Here is an 18126-nt window from a genome sequence, read left to right as displayed (position 1 = left end):
TGTGATTGCCGGGTGCCAGCTGGGAATCACTCGCTGGGACCCGGTGATCGACAGCTGAAGTTGCCAATAACAGTGCGAGTAGGGCTCGCGCACCCCCTACCCAGAATTGTGAAATCACGTATATATACACACATGATTTTGCGCAGCTCTGCTATAGGGTGGTCGGGTAGCGGTTAACTGGCAATTGCGCGGTCATGCAACATTGTACCCAAATAACATTTATTTCATTCTTTTCACACAAATAGAGTTTTTTTTTCTGGTGGTATTTGATCATCACTGGGTGTTGTATTTACTATACAAGTTAAAAAAGACAAAACATTTTGGGAAAAAAAAAACAATATTTTCTACTTTCTGTTAAAAAACATATTCTTTAGGCTTACCATTACTAATTCTGTGCCATATTTTAGACGGTTAAATGTTTCACCCATTGTTTCTCACTTAGCAAAAGATTAATGTGTGGAGGAACCTCCCTCTCTCAATGATTGGGAAAGTCAACTTGATTAAAATGAAGCTTCATATGTTATATGTCCTGTGGAACTCCCCAGTGTGGATTCCTAGAACTATTTTCCAACCTATACATGGTCTGATTTCTGAGTTTCTCTGGCAAGGAGGTGTCCCCCGACTCCAGTTTGGTATCTTTCAACAACTTTGGAAGGAAGGAGACTTAGCAGTGCTAAACGTTTAAAAAAATATTTCCTAGCTGGTCAACTAGTTTTCACACATAAATGGTTAAGGGGCCCTCTAGGCAATGCTTCTATGGCTTTAGAGGTGGCTGTAGTTGGCTCCTATGAAGCTTTGGCCCATCTGGTGCACAGAGGTCCAAGTCCCCATATGTTGTAACTGTCTCAATGAGATTTGTGATGCGGGCTTGGACAGTTGACGCATAGGGTTGGGTTTGGGGGACCTTTCGCCCCTTCACCCCATATTCCCTTATGGAAAAACCCTAACCCTAATCTCATTTCCTATCCTGAATAATAATTTCTAAATGTATGAGGACCCTATTGTGTGGACAGGATATGGAGTTAAAACATTAGGTGACATTACACAATATAGGAAATTGAGATCTTCGGGTGAGTTGAAATCATTGTATTATCTTCCTAATAAGTAATTTTCCGGTATATAAAGCTACAATATGCTTATCAGTCACAATTCAGGTTATCTGGGGTCCCCTTTTGCCCATCAGATCTAGAGTCTTTGCTACAAGATGATGAACTGCTTAAAGCGATTCTAAAGGTTCTTTTTTTTTTTGTAAAACAACAAACATATCTATACTTACCTGCTTTGTGCAGTGGTTTTGCACAAAGCAGCCTGGATCCTCCTCTTCTCCGGTCCCCCACAGGCTCTCCTGGCTGCCCCCACAGCAAGCAACTTGTTATGGGGGCACCTGCTGCTGCATTCCCACATGGAGCCGCAGCTTGGCCCTGCCCCCTCTCTCTCCTCATTGGTTGACTGGCTGTGACTGACAGCAGCTGGAGCCAATGGCTCCCACTTGCTGTCACAATTAATGAGGAGGCAGAGACCTGAGACAGCCGAGGCTGTCATTCACATCGCTGGATCACGATGAGGCTCAGGTAAGTATTGAGGGAGTGGGTGTTGTCTTAAAATTATGAAGTCCACACAAAAACAGTTCATAAGGCAAATCTATTGTCTTATATCAATGATGGAGGACGTATGACCAGCATATATTTATATATGTACTTTTCCCGCAGCAACTAACAGTTCTTTTCCAGAGAGATGCATTTATTCGGATAAAGATATTTGTTACAGATGACAGAAATCCAGCTGAATACTTGTAAATATTATAATGAACAACAACCCTCAAAGTCCCATTTAAGATACTTCAAGCATAGAGATACTACACTATCCAGCATATGTCCATCTATAATATGCATCTAGGTAGCTTCCATGCATTAAATAATGTGAGTTATGATCTATACCTGTGCTCCCATATTAATGACAGGGAAAACGCTCCTCTCCCAGTCACAATAACTTCCCTTGAAATACAGTTTATTGGAGGGTTTCTGATTGGCTGACAAAACACTTTTGATCTTACATGAAAAGACTTCACTTGTAACAATTAGGTTCACTATAGTGTTTACCAGATACACAAGTCATCCTTTCACCATATAATACGCCCTGGAGTCGAATTACCTTCAATAAATACTTCTTGTATGGTCAAATCACATATACAATGTACCCTTTGGAATGTCTAATTAGATAAACTGGCTATTCCCCAAATACCAAGGTGACCTGAGTAAAATTAACATAGCAAAGAGTTCTTTTAAAGTGTAAAGTGGTCTTGTCACTGGCATGTCCAAGAATGAACAGTATGTATTTCAATATCTTCAATATATATAAATATATATTACACACAATATACTACACAATGTCCTTCATGTTCAAGCACCGAAAAAAAAAAGATCACCCCCTCAGTTGTTATTGTTCACCTTCACCATCACAGGAGTGAGCTCTCCAATGTTGAGCTCATAGTTACTACATCAGGGGAGAGATAGAGCATGTGAGGGGCTTGAATCGTAGAAAGAGCTCCCTTCTGTGATTGTGGAGGTGATCAGTAAGAGCTGGGAGTATCTTAGCAACATCCTAGAAACAAGACAGGACTGGATGATGTCATCTCTTGGGGTTGTTCAGTCAGGCTTTGGGGGGTACATAAATGGCCTACACCTATAGCAAGGACATTATTCAACTACAGACGCCCATTCATCAGCATAGGCAGTATTTGGTAAGAGCTGATTCACACGTGCGGTGCGGATTGAAGATCAGGTTTCACAGTTAATTGATACAGTAGCTGTTCACAGGTTCACGTTAGGTTTACATCAGGTTCAGGCAGGATCAGCTCAGGATCATATCCTGTTCACACATATGCGGTTTAGGAACGGTTCCCATAGAAGTCAATAGCCTAGAATTCACACCTGAACCGGACTGCACTGCTCAGAAATCGGACATGACTCTTTATAAAACCACACTGAATCTACACCAGCAATGCACCGGCCATATGTGAACAGGCACCATAAGAAGCAATGTTATTTCACATGTCATGCGGATTAGATCAAACCACATCCATTTCGCATTTATGTGAACAGGCACTAAAAGTGATCTCTGCCTTTAACTAAAACCCAACTCCAGGCAAAAACCTTACCTTCCTCCTCAGCCTTGATTCTGAACATCTCTTCCTAAGCCATCCTGCAGTAGAACGGAAGCAAGTCACAGCGTCCTCTGTGAACCAGGAGCATTTCCCACCCTGTGGTCCCTGTGTTTCCCCGCTCCTCCTGGACACTGGTCTCCTCACCACCCTGGTGAGTTCTTCTGCCTCTGGAGAGTTGATCCGTGCTAATGGAAGTGTCACCTATAGGAGGCGTGAACATTACTCAGGCAGTGATGTGGACACTCAAAGAAGGACCGCAGGAAGTAAACAGAAGGGGAGAGAAGGGTGGTCATATGACTATGGCTTCAGATAAATAAAATGGGTATTTTGGTAGATTTTATTCATACCAGCGGTTATTATAAGGGGGGGGGGGGCTAATATCAGTATTTATAATCAGTCTGTGTATTGACAACATGGTACCTCTTTCCTATGAGCCTTCAATAAAAATCTATCCATGTGACATAGCACCATATCCTCATTCACAGTCACTGTTTCCTTTAATTGTCATTCTTATTTCCTGTTGTAGGGACCAGACAGGTTTGCCTGCTCCTTATATGCACAGTGCCCAGTCCCCTGTACTTCTCAGGGTTTGATAGAAACACTTTGGTGTGAAGAGTCTTCCCAGATCCATACAGCCCGTGGACCTTGTTCTGCTCCCCAGCCGAAGGCGGACAGGCAGGAGTTCTCATACTGACAAGCAATATCAGCAAATATGGAACTGATCATTTTTACATATATCAGGTGCTTTGATATTAACCACTTGCCCTCCAGAGGAATTGCGCAGTCATGTAACGCTGCACCCAAATGAAATTTATGTCCTTTTTTTCCCCACAAATAGAGCTTTCTTTTGGTGGTATTTGATGGCCTCTGCATTTTTATTTTTTGCGCTATAAACAAACACAATTTGAGAAAAAAATACTTTTGACTTTTTGCTATATAACATGTCCGGTAATAAAAACGTAAAAGTCAAATTTCATCATAAATTTAGGCCAAAATGTATTCTGCGACATGTCTTTGTAAAAAAAAAATCCCAATATGTGTAAATTAATTGGTTTACGTGAAAGTTATAGTGTTTACAAATGGCGGTATATATACTGGAATTTTTTTTTCATATATTGGTAATGGCGGCAATCAGCGGCTTATAGCGGGACAGCGGGACTGTGGCGGGCATTCTGACACTGGGGGGGAACTGACTAACTGACACTGACATCCCCAGTGACCAGAGGCGGACTGACAACTCATGGGGCCCCCGGGCAATAGGGGATCATTGGTCCATTGTGTCCTTGCCCAAACTCAAAAAAGCCTATGAAAAAGGTACCAGGGGCATCTCATGGGGCCCCCTACTGACCCCGGGCAGTCCCGGAGTTTCCAAATGGTCAGTCCACCCCTGCCAGTGACACCAATACAGTGATCAGTGCTAACGAAAAGCACTGACACTGTACTAATGAGACAGAATTGAGGAGTTCCCGCTCTACCTCTGGGCCCCCCTGTTCACTTCCAGAACATTTTATTTGCATTTTTATACATAAGGCTGTGCACTCCCCAGGCTCAAACACACATGCATGTCTATATATATATATATATATATATATATATATATATATATATATTGAGATCTTCCTGCCTGCAGATTCAAAGTGAAGAGAAGGGCTGCCTTTCACACATCTCTTATAGCAGAGCCTATCAGTGGGAGATCTTCGCATCACCCCACCGGCACTCATAGCCGTACTGCTCATACACCCACTCGTACCCAGGAACACGCCATGCGTACTCCTATGATTCTCATGCATGTCTATGGGAATACAGAACCATCTTGAAGCAATATATTGTACTTTTGTCTTTGCTGAGCATGTACTGCCTCCTCAGTGTTATACTATATACCGTCATGTTAGAGTATAGAACATAGTATATAGTTTAACTGTGCACTACATTGACCCAGTACCGGGACAGGTTCATCTATCGCACAGGGCAATGATGTGGAACTGCTCCCCCACTGTTAATGCATGCCATAGAATAGGTTTACTGCCCTGTGTCCAATCCCTGCCCCCTTGCTCCACTGTGGCCAGGGTAGCTGTCCCTCCTGCCCACCCCTTGTCCCGGCCCTGCATTCACCCTATGCTGTGCTAATTTGAATAGGTGGCTAATTGAAAAATTTGAATGATATGATAGCTTTTTTTTTTGCTGGGCCGTAAGCCTTTATTATTGTGCACATTTTGGTGTTTTACTTTTTTTGTCTTTTCTTAAATTTAATAAAAAATATTGGAAAGAAACAAGCCCTTCAGCACAGATCCTTACTTTGTCTCAGGGCTGAGAATCATCATACTAAAAAGTAGCAAATTAACTTTAACTTTTCCTTACAAAGATGGGACCAATCTCCTGACCGGGGTATCATGTGGGGGGAGCATTGTAGGATCAGTGATGTGATCTCCTTACTGACTGTGATCCATATTTTCATTTGTATCTCCTTTTGAAAGAAAAAAGACACAACTTAAAGCTTTAAACATTTCATACTAACAAATATTTTCTTTGTTTTCAGTATCAGCCATGGGTCATCTGTCAAGGCTGACAAGCCAGCCAATACAGCGGAGCCGCTGACCAGCCAGCAACAACATCAGCTGAGCAAAGAGCTGGTGTCCCGTGTCATGGATGAGTCTATCCATGGATGTTACCTGAATGTTTGAGGAATACGCCAAAAAGAAAGTGTTTGTTAAATCCATTGGAACTCCCAGTTTCTGGAGAAAGATTTTCATGGACATTGCATGCTTTAGCAATATGAACATGTAGTTTAACTGTTCAGCTTGTTTAACCCAGCAAATGGTTTACCCGTTTCACTTGATTAAATGGGTCCACACACACACACACACACACATATATATTATATATAATCTTTGTTTGTTTTATATTAAAATAAAAATTGCTCTATTATGTCTTTATGTCTTCTGTAACCTGTCCTCCCTGCCATATTTCTTTATAGGTGTCTTCGGGAAAACAACTGGGACTGGGATCAGTCTCTGAACGACTTCAATTGCCTGTTATCAAAAGACCAAATTCCCACTCAATGCTTTTACAGGCATGATGAAAAGACCATCTTCCCCTCAAACAAAAATTTGATGGTCTTTGAATTCGCCAGTGTCACCAACATGCATCCTCAGTGGGTGGAAAAAGTAAGTCTGAGTTTCTATTACATTATTGTTTTTTTGTGACTAAAGCTGGTCATACACGAGGCGATTTCCATCAGGAACTGGCTGAAATTCGCTCCTTGTTTGGCCCTGTCTCCACCCCGATATTTTTTGAAACTTTTGGACATATGTGACTGCATCTAGCCAGATGCAGCTGCTGTTTGGATATTCTGAAGGCCATCATCAGTGGCTATCAGAGTACACTATGAGCAGCAGGATGGATGGAGGAAGCTATTAAAAATTATTTTTTATTATACATCAGAAGTACTCTAGTGATCTCCAAATTTGCATTTTATGTTGAGGGACTTTTGTTCACTTCAAGCGGGTTTTGCATTAACACACAAATTTATAGAAATGCAAAAGCTGTATGAAGCAGGTCAGAAGGAGGCCAACTGCAGGTCATATACACCTGTCATTGAATTCTGAATATTTTCAGACATCTCTACTAATATCAGACTGATGCCATGGGCACAAGCCCAAAGTTCGTCTACACAAGCCCTTTGACAACTTTTTGCCTTTTCTATGGGCCTAGTTCTTCCTGGTGGTACAAAACCTTTATTGTACTTGTCCATGGGGGAATTGTCTCCTGTTCAGAGCAGAGTGTAGTCCTACCCTGCTCTTCTGTATGAAGTCTAGGCTGTTTAGTAAGGCATCATCATCACCCCTTACCTATGAAATCGTTGCTTCACTGGATCTTCAACAAAATGGAGATGACCCAGGAAGTCAGGGAAATTGTGTGTTTACCATTGTTCCTACTATATACATGCTGCTTGGAAATGAAATGTTGGGTTTTGTGTATCAACCTCATATATATGTATGTCCTGTCATTATATTGTCTATTACTAATCTCACCGACACGTTTCTTTTTCAGGTGCCTTTCAGACATGAAGTGGAGATGGCAGGATGCTATAGACGTCTTTAAAAAGATGAAGGTAAGACTATCAGCATATAACAACAAAGGGGGCATTTATAAAGTGCAGCCATGGGGTTGGGAGAAAAAAACTGGGGGATAGCCTGATTTTTACGCCTGTCAAACACACATGACCAGCTCTCCTCCAATCACAGAGCAGCTCTGTGACCTACCACATTGTGAATTAGCTGTAAAATGTGGACCACGGTGTGCACGGCCCTATGGAGTATAATGAAGAGTACATAGCGACATCTGCCCTCTGTTACAAAAAGGCCTCTGAATTTACTTTTGTCCACAATAGCTTGTTCAATTTTTTTAAATTGCATTTAATTTTGCTATTTTGCAAATGGAAAACCTGATTCAGGAGGACTTCTTCTACAGTACCAGCGGATATTATGACTTGCGCGGCCCCAATAAAACTGCTGCCGCCTATGTCAAAAAGTTCTCGATGGGATCTGGACTTAATGAGGATTGGGCCAGAAAGTGAATTTTCATTATTACTTTTCCTTCTATTCTGTTTCTTTTCTATGGGGTTCAGAATCACATCAGCTGTAAATGGATGGTGCTGCCTGGTCTGAACATCCTATAAAGTCTATTGCCGCTTTTAGTTGTCTGTTCATTATGCTTATATGTGTTTCTTCTTTTTCTTTCAGAATCTTGGAGGATGCCAACTGGAATTATATTCAGGCAAGACGGGACTTTGCGTATATGAAGGTAAGAGTAATCTAATAGAACAAGATTTGATTTTTCCATAATACTTTATCACCCAGTAAGGGTTTTCCACACAAGCAGTGTTGCACAACATAGTCTAAATGCAAGCACGAGGAAAAGAGCCTTGTTTTCTATTGTTTCCAGTTCACACTAATGCTCTCTGTTGGTTTGCACTGAAAAAAATAGGACATGTTGCATTTTTTTCTTCAGTGTATAGTAATAGCATATATTACAAAAAAGAAAAAACGGGCAACAAAATTGACTTGAACACCTGTAAAAATGCATTGCAGTACAACTTAAAAACACATGCCAGCATGCATTCTGAAAACCATAACTTACACTCTTTTTTATATCTTGCAGGCGTGCCAGGTCATCCCCTCAGATGCCTTCATTCTTTAATTTTTCTGGAGCATTCAAGTTTTGTACCGTTTGATAGAAACCACTAAGCTTGTTACCCTGCACTGCAGAGATTTTTATTATAGTAACCACCAAGCATTTTACCCTGCACTGCAGAGATTTTGTATAGTAACCGCCAAGCTTGTATCCTGCTCTGCAGAGATTTTTATACAAACCACCAAAGCTTGTTACCCTGCTCCACAGGGACTTTTGATAGAGACCACCAAGCATATTGTACCCTGTTCTACAGAGAAACCACAAAGCTCAGCAATCCATATATATAAACCAACACATCTAGCCCAAATTCTCTGTTCTGCAAGCAACACATTCTATTAATGTAACATGGCTGATTGTGATGATATGGTACTCAACACTTCCTGGATTCACAGAGGACAAGGGGGTACTCTTTACTTCTGGAGGAAAAGAGATTTCATCTCCAAATACAGAAAGGTTTCTTCACAATAAGAGCTGTGAAAATGTGCAATTGATTCCCTCAAGAGTTGGTTCTGGCCAGCCCAGTAGATTGCCTTAAAAAAGGCCTGAATTATTTCCTAGATACACAGAATATAACTGGAAACTAACATTTATAGATAAAGTTAATCCAGGGAATATCCGATTGCCTCTTGGGGGATCAGGAAGGAAGTTTTTCCCCTGCATGAAAAAAATCGGATTATGCTTTGCTGGGGGGGGTTTGCCTTCCTCTGGATCAACTGTGGGTATAGGATTATAACTTTTTTTTTTTATGGTTGAACTAGATAGACTTTTGTCTTTGTTTCATCCAGACTAACTATGAAACTATATGTACTTTGTCACAACCCAGATAAAATTGTTATTTGCTATAACAGCTCAGGAAGTAGCAATCTCCTGGGCGGTGGTCGAGTACCATATGTACCTTGCCATGTTCCAGATCCTCTTGCTGCAGCTTCAAGGGGACTAGGGGACCTTAGCTTGGTAACCAGTACCTTTGAAAGACCTAGGTGGCAGTTGATATGCAGAACAAATTCTGGGGACAAGGAAAGCTACTTTGTTATAACAAGACACTCTGATGTCAGGGTTCCGACATGACCCCATTGTCAAATGACCCCAGTGCCCAGATAACTCATGGTATCCCAGCTTTGGAATCAAGAATCCAGTCAACAGAGCACCCAACCAATTGCCTGACTCTGGTGGTGCATCCAACCAGGTGCCAGACCCCAGCAGTGGGGCACCCAACCAGGTGCCAGAAAGTGGAAAGCAAAGTAGTATAGGGACTGGCCAGAGAGGGATTACTTTGACGCAGTTGGCCAGCTTAAACATGTATTGAAATGCATGTGAACCAAAAATCCCTCTTTTTATGCAAAGTTTGCAAGAAATGTATAAGGGCTCATGTACACTGCAGCTGATAAACTCAAGTTTAAGAGCTGTTCAGCGTTTTTTTCAGCAGCCCCTGAACTCACCCAAATGTTTTCCTATGTGTCCATGTACACATCTTCGTTTACAGGCATTTGAGTTTACAGTCGTTTTTTTGAACGCACCAAACTTGCGTTCAGCAGTTGATTTTATCAGCATTTCAAATGCAAAATGCTTGTAAACTCGGCAAATCGCGTTTATAAGCATTTCCGTCTGAAATTTTTTTTCAATTCTTCCAGTTCCCAAAGCTGTCCACAGTCTTTTTCATCATGAAAAATGCATGCAAAGCATTTTCAAGGGGCTCAGATGGACAAAACACTGCACACAGGATGTTCCTACCAAGCTTGTCACACATGGGAATGACCAATGTACACTTCAGACCTCTCCCACCCTGGGAAACAAAAGATATGTTAATGACCATTCACACCTCAAATTCCTAAAGAAGACCCCCTGCCAGGTGGCCTTAATGACTCACTCCACCAGACACCTGGCCCAGCCTTGGAAACAAAAGAAATGTTAATGAGCAACTCACACCTAGCTAATGTCAACATATAATGCTGTGTCTGCTTCTACTGTGTGTATTTCTCTGAAATAGTTAATAATTTACCACATTTCAGTGCATTCTGGGCATTTGGGAGGTTCTCCTGTGCTTATCTTAAAAAAATGGCTTCTAAACGCAAAACACACAAATGCACATAAACGCGTTATGCAACCACGGCTAAACAGATGTTTTTTTAACTACGTTTTCCAGCAGTTGCCATCGTTCAGAAGTGTCCCGTGTACATGGGGCCTAAAAGTGTATAGCAGTGTGCAGAGGGTTGATGCACGTAATGGGTTATGCATACAGTAAGTGTAAAGCTATTTGGATTTGAGCACAGTCATATTTCTATTTCTGTTCTACAGAGAAGTTAGTTTGATAGAAGCCATCAGCTTATGTACCCTGCTGTACAGAGAATGTATATTATTCCAATAAATGTTCAAACATAAATTTGACCATTTATTAAAAAGGAGGTATGAGGAAAAAAAACGGAGGCACAGCCTGATTATTTCACCTGTCAAAACACACATTACCAGCTCTCTTCCAATCACAGAGCAAATATGTGAACTAACAAACCACAATTCGTATGTAGCAGCGTACTGCAAGTTTACCTGTATGTGTCCGAGGCCTTAAACTTTCCAGATCTGGTATTACGCCAAGTACAGCTTCTATTCAACCCCTCACATTAGAGGCATAATGTATATAACAGAACTGCACTTGTTGGTGGGGCCCCTGCACTTGTAGGTGGGGTCCAGAGCACCCAGTCAGGGAGAGACCACACACACAATGCTTGATGTCATTGATCTTGTATACAAGTTAACAGTTAAGAAATGCCTGTAGCAGAAAAAGAAGAAAAGAATTAGCGCAGGGCAGGCATGACTAGGCCAAGAGTGGGAAGGAAGACGGGTAAGGGTTAATGATAGTATTAGGGGGTTGGTAAAGGATAGCTGGGGGATCTGGTTGGTAGAGGGAGAGTGTAGGTGGGGTCTTCTGCACCTTAGGGTGGCGTGTCCTGGTGAGGGGCATCAGTCGGAGCTGGACGTAGGAGAGAGAGCTTCCCTCCCGCCCTCCCTGTTTGGTGAGTATTGTGTTCCTCCCGGGGGGGTGGGGGGGTTATTTTGGTTCCTGGGCGGTGGTTGGGCTTTGGAGGCGGTTCTGATCTTGGAGGTACAAAAATGGTGTGGGACCCATCGTTGGTATGGTGTGCCGGGGAACATTCCAGTTAACCAAGGTTTAACTGGAAGGTGGTGGTGGTGCTGCACTTCGGACGGTATGGTGGTCTTCAAGCTGGTTGGTTGTGGCTGGAGGCCTAGTGTAATATGGTTGTCCGCAGGTGCATTTCGGATCATTTTGGGGGTGCCTTCAAAGACCAACGACAACTCTTTATGTTTCTGTTATAAGGAATGGTTGATGTGTTTAAACTTGATTTGTTAATAAAAGGCCGTGTTGGCCATGTTACTCCAAATATGGTGTTATGTTTTCTGTAAGTATAGGGGATTGGTATGGAAGGGTAATGGTGGTGTAGTGGGGTCTGGATGAACCTATCTCTGGTGCACTACTCATGAATAAAGACAGTATTTTTGTAGGCACTGACATAGAGCACTATAGCAGTTGTTAATTTTACACTATCACCGGGCCTGTATTATCAGAGGACAACCTCCACTGAAGGGATGGTGGTTTGTGGTGTACCAGAACGGTACTATAATACTGGGAAGGCCTCACATTACTGATCTGAATAGCGGAATGTTTCCTCAAGAGAGGCATCATCCCTGAGATGACCGTACTCACCAGGAACTAGTGGTGGGCCAAACACCTCCCTGTTCGGTTCGCGGTCGAACATCTGAACTGACAGAATGTTTGACTGCGAACACAAAACAATATACTGAGCGGTATCTTACCGCATCTGAGTATGTGGTAAGATACGGCTCAGTTACTAAAATACGGCATGAGTTATGTTATTAAGTCATGCGGTATTTTAGTAGTGAAATATTCATTCATGTTTCAGCTGTCAATGAGGTTTCCCTCTGACAGCTGAATTTAAAAAGAATTGTCTGCATTTCCCGACAACTAAAAACAGTTTTTAAAAAAACTGTGTAGGATCCCCCCTCCCATCCATACCAAGCCTTCGAGTCTAGTATGGATATTGAAGGGAACACCCATGCCCCATCCCCAAAGCACCTTGTCCCTCTATTGATCGGGATAAGGGCCTCTTCTCCACAACCGTGGCCTGTGGTTGTGGGGGTCTGCGGGTGGGGGCTTATCAAAATCTGGAAGGCCCCTGTAACAACAGGGCCCCCAGATCCCACCCCCCCATGTGAATGAGTAGCACTGCTATACATTCACACAAAAAAAAAAAGTGTAGCGTAAAAAAAAAAACCACAATCTTTGACAAGTCATTTATTAAAAATAGAAATACATAAAAATGTTCCCGATGTAGATCCAATGTGAATCATGATGCGCGTCGCCGCTGCTACACAAAAAAAGAAAAAAAAATCAGCGCTCTGCTCGCGACACCTGCTCCCGCCGTCTCACAGCTGCGCCCTTAATGACAGTTCTTAAATACTGTCATGACGTCACAAGGGGTGGGGTTCACCTATGGTGAGGTGCATTGATTTGACCAATCAAAATGCACTGTCAGGGCGCAGTGCATTGTGGGGCGAATAGCCCGCCAAAAGCCTGTACCATTCATGTGCTCGCCGAACACACAAACGGCCCATATTTGAGTTGAACTTAGGGTCGACTCGAACATGAAGCCCATCCCTACCAGGAAACTTTCCTGCACTATGCACTTTCCGTCACCAGTGAGGTCTCTGTCCCTGACCTATCACTTGTTCCAGGCACACCCAAACAGCTTGGGTACCCTGTTATAGATTAACTTTAGATTAGATTAGATTCTACTTTAATGTCATTCTGCAAAGTACATGTACAGAGCCAATGAAATGCAGTTAGCATCTAGCTAGGAGTGCATAAATAGCCCATTTACAATAAATAACAGTATAACAAAAATAGGGGTATGGGATATACAGTAATACCATAATCGGTGCAATGATTAGTGCATTAATGGATTCAATATTCAGTAATGCAATGGTGAATAAAATATACAGTAATGCAATATTGTCTAATGATTAGCTGTTCATTGCTGTAACAGCCACAGGGAAAAAAATATTTTTCCGTCTATTTGTACAGGCTCGGAGACACCTGTATCATTTGTCTGATGGAAGGAGTACCCTGTAAGGTAGCCCAGATGGCTGCTAGAGCTCTCAAGAGGTTGTAGCGTCCAAACAGATAGCTGGCTACTCTGAGAAACTGATGGAGTCCCTACGGCAGAGTTACTTACCCAGAATTCCATGGAACCCTAGGGTTTCTCAAGAAGTTGCTTGGGGTTCCTTGAGCAATTTATACCTCTCAGATAACTTCCCATTAACACCAATAGTCTTTTTAGCTATCTACAAGGGAGTAATTCTTGTCAATGACCACAAGTGTACATAGTATTCTTCCTGACCATCACACTAATGTATCATGAGTTGTAGATATAGTCACTTGTAGCAGGGATTCCTGCAGACCAGAAAGTTAATTCAAGGGTTCCTCTGTGTTGAAAGGGTTTAGAAAGGCTGCCCTAGGGGGAAATTTCCCCTAACAGACTCCACTCCATCTTTAATAATGACACAGGGTCACCTGTGGGGGGACCTGCACCTGTCTACACACTAATCACAGCCCCAGTGTAATCACTGATAGGCCAACACCAACTCAGAAATATCTCCCAACCCCGTTATAATAACACCAGGGATCAGATCCAAGGAGGTAGTTAGCGGCCAGGCCCATAGCATGATTGTGTTCTGCTTTGGAGCATGAAGACTATTAGAGGGAATTTTCATTATTGTATTACCCTAGGTTCACACCTAAAGCATTTTCCGCAGCGTTTTGCAGTTCATTTAACATTATTTCCTATGGGACATGTTCACATCTCTGCATTTTCACCCGGTGAGTTTTTTGGAAAGGGTCAGGGACTTTGAGTGCAAAAAGTTGCGTTTTTGGTTCTATAGACTTCAATGGAAACGCTGCAGAAAAGTATGCAGTGCATTTTTGCTGCGTTTTAAATCTGCCTAGCAACAAGAAAAAAAAAAAAAAAAAAAAAAACACACCACAAAGCGTGAAAATGTAGGTGCAAAACGCAATGCAAAGCAAAAAAGGGTCAAACGCAACCTGCATAGGTGTGAACCTAGCCTTAGACAGGACTTTTTTCTGCATCTTGGTAAATAATTCTGTCCAGAATGTAAAGTGGAGCCAGTTTGCTACAATGTAAGATTTAGACTGGCGTTCAGCACTGTGTACAGAAATGTTCAATGTCCTGTTTTTTTTCCAAGAGTCTCCAAGATTCACCCAAATTTGACCATGCCAAGTGTATGTGACACCCGGGGCACAATATTTTACCCCTCCTACCCATCAACATCCCCCCCCCCCCCAGTTCCTCTATATGTCTAAAGTATTTTCAGTAGTAAACATAACATTAATTAACCACTTCAATACCGGGAACCCCTTCCTGCCCAGGCCAATTTTTTGATTTCAGCTCTGTCACACTTTGAATGGTGATTGCGCAGTCATGCAACACTGTACCCATATGAAATGTTTATCTTTTTTTGTGACAAATAGAGCTTTCTTTTGGTGGTATTTAATCACCACTGGGTTTTTAATTTTTGCTAAACAAATTAAAATAACCGGATATTTTGAAAAAAAATGTTTTAATATTTTGCAAAAAAGTTATTTTTCTTCTTCTCCTATGTGCGCTGATGAGGCTGCACTGATGGACACTGCTGAGGAGGTACTGACAAGGCTGCACTGATAGACACTAATAAACTGCATTCAATGGGCTGCACTGATCATCAGTGTAAATGTGTGCTGTCAGGATTGCCAGTTATCAGTTTTCCTTTCCTCACATAGTGACAGTGTATGAGGAAAGGAAATGCTGATAACCAGTGTTTGTTTACATGTGATCAGTTGTGATTGGACAAAGCTGATCACCAGGTAAAGGGCTGCTATTATTGTCCCTTTACCTTGGTCTGTGACCAGTTGTGTCCAAAGGACACAGTGATCACAGAACGCGCCTCGGAGGCACACGGGGGAGTGGGGTTCTGGGAGGACGCCTATAGACATCCTCCCAAAACTAGATGGCTGCGCTGTTGCTGTCTTTAGGGTATGGCATGGTCAGGAGATTGTAAAAACTAATAATGGCCAAATAAAGTAAGTTCACATTAAATCAGTTCATAAGACAAATTTGTTGTCTTATATCAATGATGGAGGACGTATGACCAGTATATATTTATATATGTACTTTTCCCACAACAACTAACAGTTCTTTTCCAGAGAGATGCATTTATTTGGATAAAGATATTTGTTACAGATGACAGAAATCCAGCTGAATACTTGTAAATATTACAATGAACAACAACCCTCAAAGTCCCATTTAAGATACTTCATATCAAACAGAGATACTACATGTACAGCATATGTCCAATCTATAATATGCATCTAGGTAGCTTCCATGCATGGAATAATGTGAGTTATGATCTATACCTGTGCTCCCATATTATTGACAGGGAAAAAGCTCCTCTCCCAGCCAAAATAACTTCCCTTGAAATACAGTTTACTGGAGGGTTTCTGATTGGCTGACAAAACACTTTTGATCTTACATGAAAAGACTTCACTTGTAACAATTAGGTTATTTATAGTGTTTACCATATAATACGCCCTGGAGTCTAATTACCATCAATAAATACTTCTTGTATGGTCAAATCACATATACAATGTACCCTTTGGAATGTAGATAATTAGATAAACTGGCTATTCCCCAAATACCAAGGTGACCTGAGTAAAATTAACATAGCACAGAGTTCTTTTAATGTGTAAAGTGGTCTTGTCACTGGCCTGTCCAAGCATGAACAGTATGTGTTTTATATATATATATATATATATATGCTAAAAATTATTCAACAGCGCCTAAGACCAGTCATTGAAAGAGAATTACCTGACTCACAAGCTGGTTTCCAAAGAGGTTGAGGTACACGTGATGGATTATGGAAACATGTAATGAATATCAAAAAAGCATCTACATGTGTTTCATTGATTACACCAAGGCATTTGACTGTTGTACATGACAAACTATGGAAAGCATTGCAAGAAATGGGAGAGCCAATGCACCTTGTACAGTTAATAAGGTCACTTTATATCGACCAAGAAGCTACTGTTCGGACACAATATGGAGACACTGAGTGGTTTAAAATTGGAAAAGGTGTACAACAAGGTTGTATTCTCTCCCCTTTTCTTTTCAATCTGTATGCAGAGGTCATCAGGAAACTAGATCTAGAAGAATCTGAAATTGGGGTGAAGATCGGTGGTAGGAATATTAATAACCTTCGATATGCTGATGATACAACTTTACTGACAGAAACAGAAGAGGACCTGAAACACCTGATAGCAAAAACACAGGAGGAGAGTGCAAAAACGAGGCTCCGTCTTAACATAAAAAAAACAAAGATCATGACAACATCTAAAACTCGAACAACCAAAATATACACTGATGAAGAGGAAATAGAATGTGTTCAGGATTTCTGTTTTCTAGGATCTATGATAAACCAAACAGGAGATTGCTCTACTGCAATTAAAAAACGGATCGCATTAGGCCAAGTATGCAAAAATTGTGGAAAAGTAAGGATATCAGCCTCATCACCAAATGCAAGCTGGTAAACACAATAGTTTTCCCTATAACAACATACGGGTGTGAAAGCTGGGTTATGAAGAGAGCTGATAGAAAGAAGATTGATGCATTTGAATTATGGTGCTGGAGAAGGCTATTGAGGATACCCTGGACAGCAAAGATTACCAACAGAGATGTTTTAGAGTGAGTTAAACCAGGAATAACTTTAGAAGGAAAGATAGTCAAATTACAGCTGACTTATTTTGGGCATGTGATGCGATCTGATTCCTTAGAGAAGGCAACATTACTTGGTATGGTCAGTGGGAGGAGAAAAAGAGGAAGGCTGAAAAACACGCTGGTTGGATGCTATAGAATTGAACACTGGCCTAAGCATGTATCAGCTAATAAGAAAGGTGCAAGACCGGAAAGAGTGGAGAGTGACGGCCCATGCAATCGCCAAGATTCGGACACGACTGAATGGATAGAAGGAGATAAATATATATATATATATATTACACAATATACTACATATTCCCCCACTTGAATCTGTTCTGTATTCAGAACTGATTCATAAATAGTGAACATATAATCAACTAGCAGGGTTGCATTGTGATTTGAAGTATTGAATGCTGCATAATGGCTCATATAAAATTGAAACTGGTTACATCTCTCTTCACCAGCCTCTAAAATATGCCTGTGAATCAGTTATTAGATAATATGACTTTATACCAGGGCTTAAAATTTCAAGTCCTGAGCTACTAGCCAGGCCTTAAGAGTTACTGGCCACCAACAAACATACACACACAGAGACACATGTACACACACGCATAGAGACACATACACCCACAGGCACATACAGACACGCATACACACAGATACATGTACACACACAAAAATATACACGCAGAGACACATGTACACACACACACACACACACACACACATGTACATACATACACAGACACATGTACATCATTGGTGTCAGTGGGAGGGGGGGAAATTGTGACCTGATCATTGGTGTCAGTGGGGGGGGGATAGTGACCCATCATTGGTGTCAGTGGGGGGGGATAGTGCCCCATCATTGGTGTCAGTGGGGAGGAGGGGATAGTGCCCCATCATTGTTGTCAGTGGGGGGGGGGGGGGGATAGT

This window comes from Staurois parvus, unplaced genomic scaffold (assembly GCF_062004578.1).
Source record: "Staurois parvus isolate SC_StPar_1 unplaced genomic scaffold, SC_StPar_1.0 ptg000267l, whole genome shotgun sequence".
Taxonomy (NCBI): Eukaryota; Metazoa; Chordata; class Amphibia; order Anura; family Ranidae; genus Staurois; species Staurois parvus.
This window is presented reverse-complemented; position numbering follows the sequence as displayed.